This window comes from Sciurus carolinensis, chromosome 8 (assembly GCF_902686445.1).
Source record: "Sciurus carolinensis chromosome 8, mSciCar1.2, whole genome shotgun sequence".
NCBI lineage: Eukaryota > Metazoa > Chordata > Mammalia > Rodentia > Sciuridae > Sciurus > Sciurus carolinensis.
The window spans coordinates 129,216,212-129,233,872 of record NC_062220.1 but is presented as its reverse complement, the minus strand read 5'-3'; the positions used below and the strand labels follow the sequence as shown (position 1 = coordinate 129,233,872).

Sequence of the window (17,661 nt, the reverse complement as noted above, 5' to 3'; positions counted from 1 at the left end):
GTGCTTATTTCTAATAAGAAATGCTTATGAAATAGATTGTAATGACTCTTATCACATGGAATACTGTATTTACAGAAGATTATAGTAGTCTGACCATGATGGAGTAACTTGAGACTAGACATCCACCACCACAAACAACTAAAAAATTGGCAAAATACATGAAATTCTTAAATGTTGGACACGAGAAAAGAACTGTAATTCCCGAGAGAAAACAAATTACCTGAGCCCTATGACTGTTCAAGCTTTGCGCTTTGAGGCACTTACCAGACACCAGCCAGAAAGGGGAAATCTGGGAATCCAAGCAGAGCAGAAAGCCAGTCAGAAACGCTAATGAGTTTTGGAAGGCTGTGACAGCTGTAATTTGTGGGATACCCTTTTATCTTTACTAGTTAAACTAGCTGCACATGCAACGGGTGAGATTCCATGGACAAAGAAACAATCACTAGGTAACAAGCAACAACTTGGGAATTATAAACTTAAGTACCAGAGTAGACCCAGACGTTTTTGTTCTAATCAACGAGGTTTTATTTAACTCAGGGCATTCAACTAAGACCTTATAAACTGGGCTAAAGTAGCCCTACGGCAAAGATCCCTCTCCAGGCCCACTCTAACAAAGTTTAAAAACAAGCCTTGAAGAATTTGGATAAATACATCTTTTCCTCTTTAAGAGGCAACAGTCTGTTTAAAACAGATGATGACAATAACAGTGAATTATGGTTGTTAATGGTTTAGATATTAGGTGTCCCCCCAAAAGCTCATGTGTGAGACATCACAAGAAGGTTTATAGGTGAAATGATTGGGTAAAGAGAGCCTTAACCTAGTCAGCGCATTAATCCCCTGATAGGGATTGATGGGTGGTAACTGAAGATAAGTAGGGTGTGGCTAGAGGAGGTGCGTTACTGAGGGCATGCCGTTGGGGTTTATATATTTTGTCTATAGTGAGAGGACCTCTGTCTGCTTCCTGATGCCATGTACCCAGCTGCTTTCCTCTGCCATACACTTCTGCCATGATGGTCTGCCTCATCTCAGGACCCAAGGAAAGGAGTTGGCCATCTGTGGACTGAGACCTCTACAACCGTAAGCCACAAAATAAACTTTTCTTCCTTAAATTGATCCTATCAGGTCTTCTGGTCACAGGAGCGAAAGGCTGACTAAAATACATGAGTTTTGTAATACATCTAGAAATAAAATGCAGAATAGTAGCAAAATGGACAGGAGGTAGAAAAACAGATATACAGGCTTCTTATTTAATACATCAAGCAGTACAGTTGGACTTTAAAAGTAGATTATGTCTACTGTAAACTCTATAGTAGTCATGGAAAAAATAAAACAGGGCTAGGGATGTAGTTCAACGCTAAACATGTACTCTACCACTGAGTTAGAAACCCAGCACCACACAAAAAAATAAAAATGACAATTAAATATAGTTAATACACTAGAGGTGATAAAATGAAATATTCCAAAATACTTACATCAATGAGAGAAAAACAAAGAATATATGAGACAAATAGAAAGCAAACAGCAAGCCAGATACAGTGGCACTAGGGAGACTGAGGCAAGAGGATCACAAGTTCGAGACCAGCCTGAACAACTTAATGAGATCCTGTTCCAAAAGGGCTGGGGAGGACCAGGGATGTGGCTCTCAGTTCAGTGGTTAAGCACCCTGGGTTCAATAACCAGTACCAAAAAAACCCAAAAACCTCAATCCTTACCTCACTCATTATACAAACTTTAATTCAAAGCGTTTCACAGACCTAAACATAAAACCTAAAGCTACTGGGGGGCTGGGGGGGACACTTCAGAAGAAAATATTAAAGACCTTTAAAAAAAATCCTTAAATAAAATACAAAGAGCATTATCTATAAAAGTGGGGGGTGGAGAGTAATTTGGACTACGCAGAAATTAAATTGTTTTGCTCTCTGAAGACACTATTATGAAAAAAGAAAACCACAAGCTATGAGAACACATTTGCAAAACATGTGATTTCCAAGACTGGTAATAAAGAACTTACATCAAGCCAGGTGTTGTGATGCACACCTGTAAGCCCAGCAGCTCAGGAGGCTGAGGCAGGAGGATCACGAGTTCAAAGTCAGCCTCAGCAACTTAGTGAGACCCTAAGCAACTTTAGAGACCCTGTCTCTAAATAAAATATAAAAAAAGGGATAGGGACATGGCTTAGTGGTAAAGTGCCCCTGGGTTCAATCCCTGGTACAAAAACAAAAACCAAAAATCCCCTTAAATCAAGAATACATTTTAAAAATTCCTTCAATTTAACAATAAACAAAAAACCTATTTGTTTTAAATGGGCAAAAAATCTGAACAGACATTTAACCAAAATATATGAATAAGCACATGAAAAGATGATCTTCATTAGTCTTTGGAAATTACAAATTAAACCATGATGTTACATCACTATAGACCAACCAGTAACTAAAGTTAATAAAGGCTACCAATACCAAGTGTAGAAAGGATAAAGAGTACATTAAACTCCTCAGAAATTACTAGTGAGAATGCAAAATAGGTAGTTTATTTTAAACTTACAAACATACACGATACAACCCTGCATTTCTATCCTAGATATTCAACTAAGAAAATGAAAACACATATCCCTACAAAGAGCTGGATGCAAACGTTCATAAAAACTTTATCCAGAACAACCAAAACTAGAAACTGCCCAAATATCCATCAACTACCAAACAGATAAAGAAATGTGAAATATCCACATAATGAACTTCTACTTAGCAATTGAATAAAACAAAGCATTACTGCTTTCAATAACATGGATGAATCTCAAAGTACTAGTACCACATTAAGTGAAAGAGGACACACACAAAACAGTACTTCCTGTATAATTTCAGTATATGACATCCAAGAAAAAAGATAAAATTTGTACAAATCATACCTTTCTAAAGTTGAAATTTTATTTAAGATTTGGCAGTAAACAAGTCAAAACTATACATGCATACTCAGGTAAGACAAGTATTTTCCCTGTATCTTACAGGACCTATAAGAAGTTAGAATTACCAAAAATTATACCTGTAGTAACCAGTGAAGTTGTATTTGGGATACAGACCACTTTACTATAAATCTAAACTCGGCATATATGCTTTAGGAATGGCCGCAAAGGTTTGTATTACTAAGACCCCTTCAATGGAGCTCCAGGAACCATATTTAACCCTAACGACACATAAAAGTTTCCATTTACATAGGGACAAACAGTTAAACTATATAGTGTGGCATGAACATCTCAAATACCTGGCTTACCACATTCTGTTGTCAAGGATCAAGATTACTTTGGGACTGGAATATTTAAAATTAAAAATTCACATTTGCCACAACTCCTCCTCATTAACCACATTCATCAAAGACTTCCAAAATAGTCCTGAAAGTTTTGAGCAATGCAGTCCCCCATCTGTGATTTTGCTTTCCATGATTTCATTACTCAGTCAACCACAGTCTGACATTATTTTGGTGCAATGAGGAATTAAGATATTTTAAAAGGGAAAACATTCACAGTTTTTACTACAGAATGTTACTGTTCTTTTTTATCATTAAACTTGGTTGTTAACCTCTTATTGTGATTAACTTATAAGCTTTATGATAGATAAATAGATAGGAAAAGCATAGTTTATATACAGGAGGATTTGGTACTAAATGTGGTTTCAGGTATCCACTGTGGATAAGGGGGAATTACTGTACTCATCTTTCAATTCACTGGTGTCAAGTAAAAGAGAACCAGATTTTGCAAGCCAACATAATGCCAACAGCTTATTAAAAAGCAATATAAGAACTACAAACATGACATCAACTACAGCAACATGAACCTCAACCTAAAGAAAACTAAGACTTTTCTTCACCTCTGTCACCAATTCCTTTTGCAAGAGTATAGCATTTAATCCAGAAGGGGATAATCTATGGAACCTAAGGCAATTACTAATGGTTTATTAATGTCTAGCTAACATAGCTCTCCCCTTGTCCTACTTTTCACCCAGGTTTTCTTACCCACTTTCTGCTCCTTCTATATAGTTACCACAGCTACTCTGTTTAAAAATAAGCCATACACAGTAGTGCAGGCCTACAATCCCAGCAACTCGGGAGCCTGAGGCAGGAGAATCACAAATTCAAGGCCAGTCTTGGCAACTTAGTGAGATCCTGTCTCAAATAATAAGGACTAGGGATGTAGTTCAGAGGTAAAGCACCCCTGGGTTCAATCCCCAGTACAAATAAAGTAAATAAATATATACATACATATGTATATGTGTGTATGTGTGCACACACACACGTACACACACACACACACACATATATATATGCCTAATCAATGAAATTATGAATAGTCTGACTTTATCTCTACCCTTCTCTTTAAAGGAAACTTCTACACTGTATAAATATACAAAGAAAGGAATACTGGTACATTCTATACTCATAATTTTTCTTCTAAGCAAGGATCATTAATAAATGAGATACTTTATTATTTCAACTCCACTGATTCTGAAAATTAATTCATATATAAGCTGAGTTTACCTATGTATAATTGTTTACCCTGAGATTAAAATCCAAATTATCTTTAAATACTTAGAAAGTCCAATGTAGGAATGGTATTATTCAGATTAATATTGGATGTATTAGTCAGAAGTTTCAAATTTAAGTAAAAGAAATCCAAGTCAAGCTAACAAACAAAATCAGAACTTATTGTCTCACAGGATTTGGAGGTGGTGCATAGAAACAAAGAACTGAAGGCCTCAGTCTCAAGGGCTCAGTGCCATCTCCTCATCTTCTTACCTCATCTAATGCTCTTCTTTCCCCTTTTGGCCTCTTTCTCTCCCATTGCAGACACACCTCCTGCCTCAGTCAGAGCACTGTGAAGGTGTGAGCAGTCTGAGCTTCAGAAGTCTAGAAGGAAAAGCTTGCTTCTGTCATCTATGTATCAATATCAGTGAGGGGTGGGTGGGGAATACCTCCTGGCTTTTGGTGACAAATGTCAATCCTTTGTATCAACATTACAAGGACAAGGAGTACAAAACTGGCCAAGTCTGATATACATTTTCAAGTCAGAAGGCAAGAGAAAATTAGGAGTGGGAATCTTTGCTGAATAACCTAAAAGTGAAAATGTCCCTCTATATAAATATTAACTTTTTTATATCATGAACTAAATACAAAGATCACAAAAAACAAGGCAAAGTAAGAGATTAACAATAATAAAACAGAACAATTATATAATTTATGTGAATAAATAAAACAAAAAGATCCAGTGACTACTATATTCCTTTTACTGGTATAATTGTTGAGAAGGGATCCCTAAATGTCCAAAAAATCTCCTTTAAGAATGTAATCTAGAAAGCCAGGTATGGTGGCACACACCTGTAATCCCAGCAGCTGAGGAGACCTTGAGGCAGGAGGATCATGAGTTCAAAGTCAGTCTCAGATTTGGTGAGGCTCTAATTACTGAGACCCCAAATTAAAATAAAAAAGAGATGGGGATGTGACTCAGTGGTTGACTGCCCCTGGGGGTTCAATCCCTGGTACCAAAACAAAACAAAACAAAAACAAAAAAAAAATATATATATATATATGTTTGTGTGTGTGTGTGTGTGTGTGTGTGTGTGTGTGTGTGTAATCTAGGAATTAGTAATAAACCTACTACATATAAAAAAAATCTAATCCCTGGCACTAAACCACTTACCTATAATTACAGAAAGTCCTATCACAGGAGGAAAAAAAGGAGAAGAGGCATAAAAGTCAATTTTGTGAGCTTATGATTCAGTATTTTAGCAAGAAAAAGGGTAGTCTCCTTTTTAAAATTCTAGGGCTAGGGATATAACTTAGTGGTAAGGCCTTGCCTAGCATGTGCAAGCCCTGGATTCAATCCCTAGTACTAAAGAAAAAATTAAATAAGTGGTGGTATTTATTATTCCTTAATACAAAGTTCTGTTAAGTTCTGTTTACCAAAAAAAAAAAATTAGATAAATGAAGAGCTGCAAATACTATAGGGGAGGAGTCAAGGTCCTTGTTTACAATAATTAAGCCAATACACACAGAACATTCTATTAAGTGCTTCACCATTTATTGGTCATTTAATCTTACAACTCTACTACAAATAGGAAAACTAAGGCACAGAGATAAGATAACTTGCCCAAGTCATAAAGCTAGCTAATAAATAATGTAAAGATGCAAGTTTAAACCATATAAGAAATTAAGTAGAAATAGCATACATGGGATCAATTCAAAAGCAAAAGAGCAAGACTGAGGGTATAACTTAATGATAAATGGCTTGCCATGTGCAAAGCATGTACAAAAGCCCTGGGTGCAAACCCAACACCTCAGAAAAGAAGTGGGGCTGACAATATCTCAAAAAGACTGAAAACCAAATTAAGAGAAACTACAAGGGATCTGTAGTCTCAAATGCTACAAAAGTAGAACTTTTAACTACCACTCCCCCAGGGCCTGTTGCATATTAGGCGAGTACTCTACCACTTAGCTACATTCCAGCACTTTTCAATTTTATTCTGAGACAACATCTCACTTAGTTTCCCAGTTTGGCCTCAAACTGGCAATCCTCCTGCCTCAGCCTCCCAAGAATCTGGGTTTACAAGGCATGCACCACTATATATACCTGGCTCACTTTAAACTTTTCTTTTTCCCTCCCTCCCTCCCTCCCTCCCTCCCTCCCTCCCTCCCTCCCTTCCTCCCTCCCTTCCTTCCTTCCTTCCTTCCTTCCTTCCTTTTTGGTACTAGAGATTGAACCCAAGGGCACTTTACCATTGAGCCACAACCCTAGCCCTTTTTATCTTTTATTTTGAGACAGGGTCTTGCTAAGTTGCTTAGGGCCTCACTAAACTGCTGATGCTTGTCTCAAATTTGCAATCCTCTTGCCTCAGTCTTCCAAGCTGCTGGGATTACAGATGTGCACTACCATGCCCAGCTCACTTTTAACTTTTGAGAAGCACATTCTGGAGAAAAAAATTGAAAACATTTTATTCCTAATTATTATGCTTAAGAGAAAACAGCAAATAGCTAAAAGCAATTTCCATAGTATTCTATATTAAACTACTATCGTGTTTAACACCTTTTATTGAAAAACAAAGTTCTATAATCAAAATGAATCATTCTGTCACTGTGGTATATTCACTTAGCCTTATCTTTGAAAAATATTTTGAGGTAATTTAGGTGTTTTCTTATTTCTGAGGACAATTTTTGACATGAAAAAGGCATACTTGTGTTATTTCCACTCAGAGTTGATAGTTTAGTGATATTTGGAAGGAATTATAAAAGATTAGTTGGCCACCTAGAAAAACTGGTATAAAACTGGATTTAGAAATGGAGCTGCAATCACTCTAATCCACAAAAACCATCAGAGTTAATATGCATTCCGCAGTACTGAAGCAAGTTCACTTTCATACTATTTTTACTTCTAAAATATGCAATGCTCACAGGCAAAGGGCTTGTTCCTCAAAACTGAATTGATACTGGTCTTGCTTTGGTTTCTTCTAGTCTAAGTAGGAAACAGTAGCTGCAGTGTCTGACACAAACATGATACTTGTGCTTACTACTGAGCTAAGTATATTCTCTTAGCTCTAGAAAACTGATACACATTGAGCTTCTTTAGTTAACCCTTAGTCATTATAAAGTTATTCTCATCCAGGCTCAGAAAAGGAAAAAGGCACGGGAGGCACTGCGGCACTCTCAGGAAGGTTATCACCCCTGACTTCTCAATTTGTTTCCCACCCAAAAATTTTACAAGATCGTTGGGGAAAAAAAAAATCTTACTTGTATCCTACAATGGACATCCTTCCTTTCTATGCACCATTACTGCCAAGAAGTACAAGTAAGATCTCATCTTGATTTCTTGGCTGCCTTTCACTGATGTAATCATAGCAAGAAGCTTTGAAACACAATCCTGGCATAGGTCATTCCCTTAGTGTCTATCACTACTTCTTGGTGAGTCAGCTTCTGGACTACTGTCAATGTGCTTTTTGCAAGGTTTATCACGAAACCATACTTTGGTATGGAGTTGGAATGTGGCCAAAACACTAAAATTTAAAAGTATTTATTATAGAAAAAATAGATACATATCCAAGCAAACCACTCACATATTTTAGCAAGAGACAAGATTCTGAATAATATAAAGAGGTAAAGGGGTTACAAGTCATCATGTTAAAAAAGATCCTCTTATATGCAAGTGTCAAAAAATGTCCTATAATAACTCCTGATAATTTCCTTTGAGATTTTTTACAAATGGGTAGATTTAAATTTTTGTGTATCCTTGAAGAGGAAAAAAATCATCTTAATCTATCTATATCAGGTAATATGGAGGAAAAAAATTGCTGTGAATAGTGATAAGGATAAATGTACTTCCACTGGGCAAGACTGGGAAAGCTCCTCACTCTGAATAAAATAATAGTCGATGCTTTCAGATATAGAAAATGAGATTAAATAACTATTCATGTATTTATTATTCATGTCTCTTCAGAAGACACCAAAGTTTCTCCTATAAATTTAAAAAACTGCCGGGCGTGGAAGCACATGTCTGTAATCCCAGCAGCTAAGGAGGCTGAGTCAGGAGGATTGCAAGTTCAAAGCCAGTCTCAGCAATTTAATGAGGCCCTAAGCAACTCAGCAAGACCCTGCCTCAAAATAAAAAATAAAAAGGATTGGAGATAACAAGGGGCAAGGTGTATTGGTGCAGGTCTGTAATCCCAGCAACTCGGGAGGCTGAGGCAAGAGGATCATGAGTTCAAAGCCAGCCTCAGCAACTTAGTGAGGCACTGAGCAACTCAGACCCTGTCTCTAAATAAAATACAAAAAAGGGCTGGGGATATGGCTCAGTGGTTAAGCACCCCTGGTTCAATCCCCAGTACAAAAAAAAAAAAAAAAAAAAGAAGCTAATATATATGGATAACAGGTTTAAGATACTTGCCATAATTTAAAATATGCTTATGCAAGGGTTTTAGTGCATAAACTTAACATATGCACTGAAAGTCCATTAAAGCTGCTTCAATGTCCAAAGAGAGTAAGCTATACAGATACAATGAAAATGCAATTTCAAGAACATTTAGGATACATAAAATATGTAATTCTATACAGCAGCATTATATTAAAGGTAAGACATTCCCTAACATGTAAATTCAAACTTGCCTTTATTTTAGAATGCTTGAAAGAACATTACCTGAGCTAGGGTCGTAGCCTCAGTGGTACAGCATTTGCCTACCATGTGAGAGGCACTGGGTATAAATAAAGTCCATTGACAACTGAAAAAATATTTTAAAAAGTAAAAAAGAGGGGCTGGGGAGATAGCTCAGTCGGTAGAGTGCTTGCCTTGTAAGAATAAGGTCCTGGGTTCGATCCCCAGCACCCAAAAAAAAAAAAAAAAAGTAAAAAAAGAACATTACCTTACACCAAGGAAATATTTTTATCCAAACAAAAGGATATTAACATGCACCAAACGGTATAACCCTCTAGCTTATATTTCAGAATTCCTAGCCCTTAAAAAATTTAAACACATTGAGCTGGGGATTTTGGTCTGTGGTAGAGCATATGGTTAGTATGCTCAAGACCCTGGGTTCAATCCCCAGCACCAAAAAAAAAAAGTTATACAATGCTAAAAGATCTCAGAAAACACAACTGAAATTTTAAGGAAACGGATCTGCCTTTATTTATACTAGGTATGTGCTGATTTTCTGTATAAGCATCTTAATTACATTCCAACATAATAAATAGCTCTAAAATCATAATATAGGGAACAACTTTTTTTAAAAAGTATTTTTACTTGAAGATGGATCCAATACATTATATTATTATTTTTTTTTTAATATGGTGCTGAGGATCGTACCCAGTGCCTCACATGTGGCAGGCAAGCACTTTACCACTGAGTCACAACCCCAGCCCAGGGGCATAAGTTTTTAACTAAGATATGCAACACATACAAAAAAATGTAATTATAAATACGCAACTCAATCATAAACTAAATACAATCATTAAATCAACAACCCTGATCAAGTCATAGAATATTAACAGCACCGCTAAGATCTCCATTGTTCTCTCCACCAAAGACAGTCATTTTTCTGGCTTCCATTCCCACCTTTCATTTTTGCCTGTTTTTAAAACTTAACAGAAATGAAGCCACATCTTGCAACTATAATGCATTTAAGTAAAAATAGTTCTATTGATACTATCAAAAATTCAAATTCAAATCATAAATCAGTCACAAAGCAAACTTTTTTATTTTTTTTTAGCTATACATGGACACAATACCTTTATTTTATTCATTTATTTTTATGAGGTGCTGAGGATTAAACCCAGTGATTCACACATGCTAGGCAAGTGCTCTACCACTATGCTACAGTCCCAGTCCAGCAAACTATTTTTCAAGAAATTAAATATATAACTTAAAAGGCAAATACTATATTGCTGGCAATTACACTTTCCAATTAAATTTCTAAGAAATTTCTGGAAGTACCTTTAGTTCGAGAAAACAAAGATACCCAAATGGTCTCAAGAAATATATTAGGCTTCATAAGTAAAATTTAAGTAACTTTTTTTAAAGGCAAGACAAGGGGGAAAAAGGTAGAGAAGTCACAGAAAGATTTTAGATCACAATTCCCTTAAAGCCACATTCTTAAATTTTGCCCTTAAATGTAAGAAGCATTGTCACCAATTAACTATAGCCAATACTGAACAAGAGGGGAAAAAAACAACAATCCTGAGTGCTTGACATACACAAAACCCTGGGTTCAATCCCCAGTTCCAAAAAAAAAAAGACTAACCTATATAATTCCAATAACATTTTAATAGCACTGCAACAAAATTGTTAAATAACTATCTTGCCAACAGCTAATCTACATCACTGTTTCATTTTTATGACTCCATAATCAGTGCTGTCCAACATGGTAGCCACTAGCCACATGTAACTACTTAAACTTATATTAAAATTAAATGAAAATTTAAAGTTTAGTCTATTGGTTGCACTAGCCAAATTTCAAGTGCTCAGTATGTACTAGATAAAAGAGATACCAAATATTTCATCACAAGAAGTTCTACTGAACAGCACCAGTTTCTACATGTGCTCTACATGTGCTATGTCATCTCCTACTTACTTATTAGCCCTTAGCCCTTTCAGCTTACCCTGCTGAAATTAATCTAAGAAAATTATGACAAATGACTAGTATGGATCACCAACTGTATTTCCTTGGTCCTCATCTTCCTTGATGTCAGCTAATTATCCCTCATTTGGAAACCCTCTCATCTCCTTGGTTTCCACCATGTCTCATTAATCTAATATTAAATCTTAAAATCTACCTTTCCCCATCGCCCCACTCCCCCCCCCCCGCCCAAAATGGACCTCAACTTGTCTTCTAGGTTCAAGAGCTCATCCATACTGGGTCTACCATTCTTTTCTATTTATTTATTCATTTATTATTTTAGTTGTCAGTGGACCTTTATTTTATTTATATGAGGTGCTAAGAAACAAACCCAGTGCCTGACATGCTAGGCAAGTGCTCTACCACTAAGCAACAACCCAGCCCAGGACTACCATTCTTTCTACCTTAAATTCTCCATCAACAAGCTCCTACAGTTCATTGTTTTTCTTGGATATTCCTTGGCCTCAGTGTTTCAGTTTAGTTCTTTTCTAAAAACCTTTCCCTCCCAATTCCCACATTTCTGTATTACCATTATTCTCACAGACCCAAAATCTAGGACTGGGGACATAGCTCGGTGGTAAAGTACTTGCCGAGCATACATGAGACCCTAGAATTACCAGTTTGACACCTTAATTCAGGTTCATATTACCCACTTTTGAGTATAATACAGGTTCTTCACTCTTTCCAATCTTTGCATGCTTCCACTTACAAACATTACCACCAAATTATTTTCCCCAACATTGCCTTTCATCAAGAACCTAAAAAGGGGGCTGGGGATATAGCTCAGTTGGTAGAGTGCTTGCCTCGTAAGCACAATGCCCTGGGTTCAATCCCCAGCACCGCAAAAAAAAAAAAAAAAGAACCTAAAAAGGTTCACTACAGAGAGTAAAATTCCAACACTTTCACAAGCTTACCTTTGACTCCTTTCTCTTCTCTTCTGTGCCAGCAAAACTAAAACTGTTTCCCAAACATAACTTTGTATGCCTTATCTACATAAACCCAAGGCTCCTCCAAGTCTCTACCATATAATTTTAATATATTAATTGCCTTATATTATGAAGCTTTCCACCTCAGCAGCTGTTAGATACCACCCTTTCTGAACAGACCTACATAAACTGGGAATAAAGTTACAAATAAACAAACATACTGGTTAACTTAAATACAAAAGCATCAATATTTGTCACATGCAAAAAAAAATTGTCAGGTTGGAATTGTGACTCAGTGGTAGAGTGCTTGCCTAGCACCTGTGAAGCACTGGGGTCAATTCTCAGCACCACATAAAAATTAATAAATAATAGTAGTGGGTCCATCTACAACTAAAAAAAAAATTTTAATTGTCACATGCAATTCTATTTCCCAAGAAATTACTCTGTAGAAATAATCCCACAACTTTTGTTCAATAGCATAAATGCAGAATATCTATCACAGCACCTGTGTGTGTGTGTGTGTGTGTGTAGTACTAGAAACTGAACCCAGGGGCACTCTACCACTGAGCTAAATTCCCAGCTCTTTTTATTTTGAGACAAGGTCTTGCTAATTTGTTGAAGCTGGCCTCAAACTTGCAATCCTCCTGCCTCGGCCTCCTGAGTAGCTGGTATTATAGGCATGCATCACCATGTCCCATTGATCACAGTACCTTTTCTGATAAGAAAAAAAATCCCTAGATGTCTAAAAACTACACAGTTCTGGCTTTTGTTTTGTTTTGTTTTGTTTTGTTTGGTGGGGGGGAATAGCAGGGATTGAACTCAGGGGTACTCGACCACTGAACCACATCCCCAGCCCTATTTTGTATTTTATTTAGAAACAGGGTTCCACTGAGTTGTTCAGCACCTCAGTTTTGCTGAGGCTGGCTTTGAATCTCCATCTTCCTATCTCAGACTCCCAAGTCAATGGGACTACAGACCTGTGCCACAGTGCCTGGCTACACAGTTCTTAAAAATGAAATAAATCCATATTTCTTAATAGGGTAAAAGTATCTGTGATACACGATTAATGAGAGAAAAAAGCAAATCATAGGACAATATGTATAGTTTAATCCTATTTGAAGAAATTCTTACAAATACCTATTTTACTATGAACAAACAGGGGACTAACATGTCTATTCATACATCAAATTTAAAATTATTGAAATAAATAAAGTAAATATGTACCAGCGTAAATCTCAAGCTTTTCAAATTACGAAATACAAATATCTGTAGGAAAATGTGTAGAATAAAGGATAATGAACCGGAAAGATAAATATCAACCTCCACATAAGTAAACAGGATTTGGAAGGAATACAAAAAAAGAGCCTCCAATTGTATCTATATTTTCATTTTTAAAATGTATAAACAAACATTTGAAACAAATTTAACAAGATATAAACACCTATTACATCAACATTTATTAAAATAGGTCTTAGTGCATGTCAAATTATTCCAGGTTTTTCTAAATTTTTAAAATATTTCAATTTTACCATTAGTACAATAAGCCAAGATTAGAAAATTTGGAGAAAAGATGAAAATACACTTCACAGACTTTTTTTTTTTTTTTTTTTTTGGTATCAGAAATGAACCCGGGCAGCCCTTAACACTGAACCACAAACTCAGCCCTTTGTATTTTTTTTGAGACAGGGCCTAAATTGCTGAAACTGGTCTCAAACTCAGAATCCTCCTGCCTCAGCCTCCCCAGTCACTGGGATTACAGGAGTGAGCCACTAGAAACAGCACACTTTTATCAACTTCTAATATTGATTTATTTTTAATAAACCTGTTTTTTTGTTTTTTTTGTTTTGTTTTGTTTTATTACCATGAAGTTCCTAAGTATTAGGAAGAGCACCTGCCTAGCATGCATGCAGTTCTAGGTTCAATACCCCAGTACTGCAAAAGAAACACACACACACACCTAACTTTAAAAAATCCTAAAAATGTATACCAGTGCTACCTTTATTATCTCAACTACCCTTCAATTTTAATCTTATTAAAAATAAAAATAAAGTAAGGCTAGGCACAGTGGAAATCCCAGCTGAACTACAGGCTAAAGGTGAAGGACTAAAAATTCAAGGCCAGCTAAGGGCAACTTAATGAGACCCTATCCCAAAATTAAAAAATTTTAAAGGGGTAGTGATGTAGCTCAGTGATAGACTGCTTGCCTAACATGCACAAGGTCCTGAGCTCTTTCCCTAATACTGCACAAAAAGAAAGAAAAAGGATAGAGTAATATAGATAATTACAACTATCTTAACACAGAAATCTAACCCTTTTGAATATGGCAACCATTCACGTGAGTATTTATGCCACTATAAATGCACAGTAAACAGCAAAAGCTGACAAGCTCTAATGGCTTAAACTCTAAAGATCTCCCAAAAATACTACCACGTGAGCATACAAACCTGTGACTCAACTCCCAGATGTACCTTAAAATCAAAACTTCAATGAGACCATACTGTCTTAACAAAACTGTCTTCCTAAATATTTTGCAATTCATATAACATATACAAAATTCATATCACATCTGAGTTGAATTGTGGCAATACCACATGACATTTAAAACACAGTCTACAGAATTTGCTGAAGTTCACAGTTGTAAGTCATTAGGAGAAGTGACAGGCTTTTTAGGCTAAGTCCTGTGTTCACCTAGTTCACAGGTGAACCCATTTTTTTAATGTATCTTTCAATCAATCTATTAGGAAGAAGGAAAACACACACACACACACACACTGGAAGTCCTCTTGGGTTTAATTGTGACCAAAACCCAGACTGTCTTCAGTCAGAGTGGAGTTTACAATAAGAAAGTTCAGCTTGCCTGCCCCATTCTTTCCATACCACTCCCTACAGCTGCCGCTGGTGACTGTGACTTAAACCTTCATAAGACACCCAATGAAAAATGAAACCTTCAATTTTTACTTTTTCCTAACTATAAGGTACTACATGCTTATTATAGAAAACTGGGAAACTATAAAAGAATATGAAGCAGAAAAATCACCAGAAAGAAATTAATCACTATTAATATTTCCTCTCATGTCTTTCCAGGGTCTCTGCAGCACATAAAAGTATGCTAATTCACTTACAAAACAGGATTTTAAGTTATACCAGAAAAAGGGGGAAACGGTATATTAGTTCTCTGGAAGACTAATTTTCTTCAGTGTTTACTGAAGAAGTCAAAAGCATGTGTACAGGGAACTGAAGAGAATGAGACAGGTAAGGGGAATCATCCTTGTTCCTTTACACTCACCCCATGGCAAATTCTGAGTCCACGTTTAGAGAACCAGTATACCAGGCTGGGGAGGTAGCTCAATGGTAGAGCGAGCACTCGCCTGGCATGTGCAAGGCCCTGGGTTAAAAATCCCCAGCACTACAAAAAAAGAACCAACTAATTGAGTATGGTTTCCTTATTGAATAGAAGTCCACAATATAACACATTCATATATTCACATACACAGTCTTGCCAGTAAGAGGGACATACACAGTAAAAATTACATCAAGACTAACTTTTTTTGTGTCCTTGAAAATATCATAAGAGAAGGTAAAAAGATATCTGCAAGTTAGGTGTGGTGGTGCACACCTGTAGTCCCAGCAATTTGGGAGGGTTAAGGCAGGAAGATGGCTATTTCAAAGCTAGCCTCAGCAACCTAACTAGGTTGCTCTAAGTAACGTTGACCCTGTCTCAAAATAAAAAGGAGTGGGGATGTTGCTCAGTGGTTAAACACCCTCAGGGTTCAATCCCTGGTACCAAAAATAAGTAAGGAAATAAAGGATATCTGAAAGACTGGTCTAAAATCAATGACCTTTCTCACAAAACTATTTTCTGTTCACATCACATGAACACTCCAATTACAAAAAAATTTAAATATTGACACAACACTGTAACTTATTTACATGAGTAAGTAAACATATAAGAGCTTAAACAGTTCATAAATTCTGTAGCTTACTCTGTACCAGGCAGTGTATCAGCCCATAAAGACCCGACCTTTTCAATTCTGCAAACATAATTATTTCAAAGTTACAATTAAGTAGGGTATTTGTTGCTCAATCTAAGTTTTTGTAGGTGTTGCCTATCTAGAACCAATGGGATAAAATGGGTTAAGTTCTAGAGAGTGAGGGAGAAAAGCCATCAGACCTTACTTCTGAAGCTCTGAGTCTACCTCTTTAAAATTTTTATCATATCCTCTACATGTGGCCCCAAGCAAGTTATAACATTCCTGGGACAGGATGGTCTCAAATCCATGTGGGAATCTAAGAAGATACATTAAGAAACTGCCTTATAAATCGTGCTACTTTAGGAAAAAAGAGATAACTGGCCTTTTGTCCAAAGTACTGTATATAGTAATAATCTTTAATATAAATTACCTCATTCCTTTTTTTTTTTTTTTTTTTTGTGGTGGTGGTGGTACTGGGGCTTGAACCCAGGGCCTCAAGCATGGTGTTCTACCACTGAGTAACATCCCAGTCCTTCTAAGTTTTTATTTTGAGACTAGGTCTCACTAAATTGCCCAAGCTGGCCTTGAACTTGCAAATGTTTGCCTCAGTCTTTCAAGTAGCTGTAATTACAGGCATGTCCCATCACACCCAGCTCTCTCATTTCTTTTAACTGGCACCAAAAAAAAAAAAAAAAAAAAACTAAAGTTGCTTAATATAATCTCTTTCCACAATCTCTAGTATTTTAACATTATCTTTCTCTGATAATAACCCATACGAAATAACTGAAAATAAGTTCTCCATGATGTAAAATTATTTTTTCTAGTTTATTAAAAAAAAAAAAAAAAAGCCAGTTTACTGATTTCATAATTTATGGGGGAAGGGCACAAAGCAACTTATTCAAACTTAAAAAAAAAAAAAGTGTTACCTTTTCATCTAAGATTCATCATGTAAAGTTTCAGTTCAAGAAAGCGTTTTTAAAATGTTACAGGCTTAGCTCTTCCAAATGGAGTTAGAGTGACAGGTTAATTGTGGTACTTTGCAAGCAAAGGAAAGCAAGTAGTAATTATTCATCCCTTCACTCAGCACTTAAAAAAACAGGGACATTAACTTTTTTCTATAAAGAATAGATTTTTAAGAATATTCTCCACATAATATCAATTCTTCATAGTTAAGAGAAGTAGAGTAATTATTTACATTGCTTCCTAGACTAATACTGGTCCTTTTCAAATTCAGCTACCTCAACAAAGAAAAAAGTATCAAGTTAGTGCCTTAAATTTATATTTGACTTTGTCCCAAATGTAAGCCTCAAGAGCATGGGACACTTTAAAGACTATCATAATCCAACTAAACAGGAAGATCAGTAAACTAGTTTAATGTCCAAAAAATTCAATGATTCATCAAAACCCAATATTAAATTATTTACTTATCCAAATGTAAATTATGAGTATTCAAAGCAAAGTATAATACACCTCAAGGAGTACCCAAGATGCTCCACTGGGGTAAAGGAAGATATCTGAATCTTATTTTTAATTCTCATCCTGGTTAATTTTTTGCCTTATTTATAAATCATATAATAATTGGGTAGTATACATATATTCTCCATAAATTAAATACTAAGGATTGAG

At 36.0% G+C, this 17,661-nt stretch overlaps 1 protein-coding gene across 13 annotated transcripts in view; it reads right to left on the bottom strand.

The window, feature by feature from the left end:
• The window catches only part of Mtmr3 (myotubularin related protein 3), a 122,282-nt gene that overhangs the window by 98,467 nt on the left and 6,154 nt on the right, over positions 1-17,661 (bottom strand). The gene's annotated exons all lie outside the window — the stretch shown is intronic.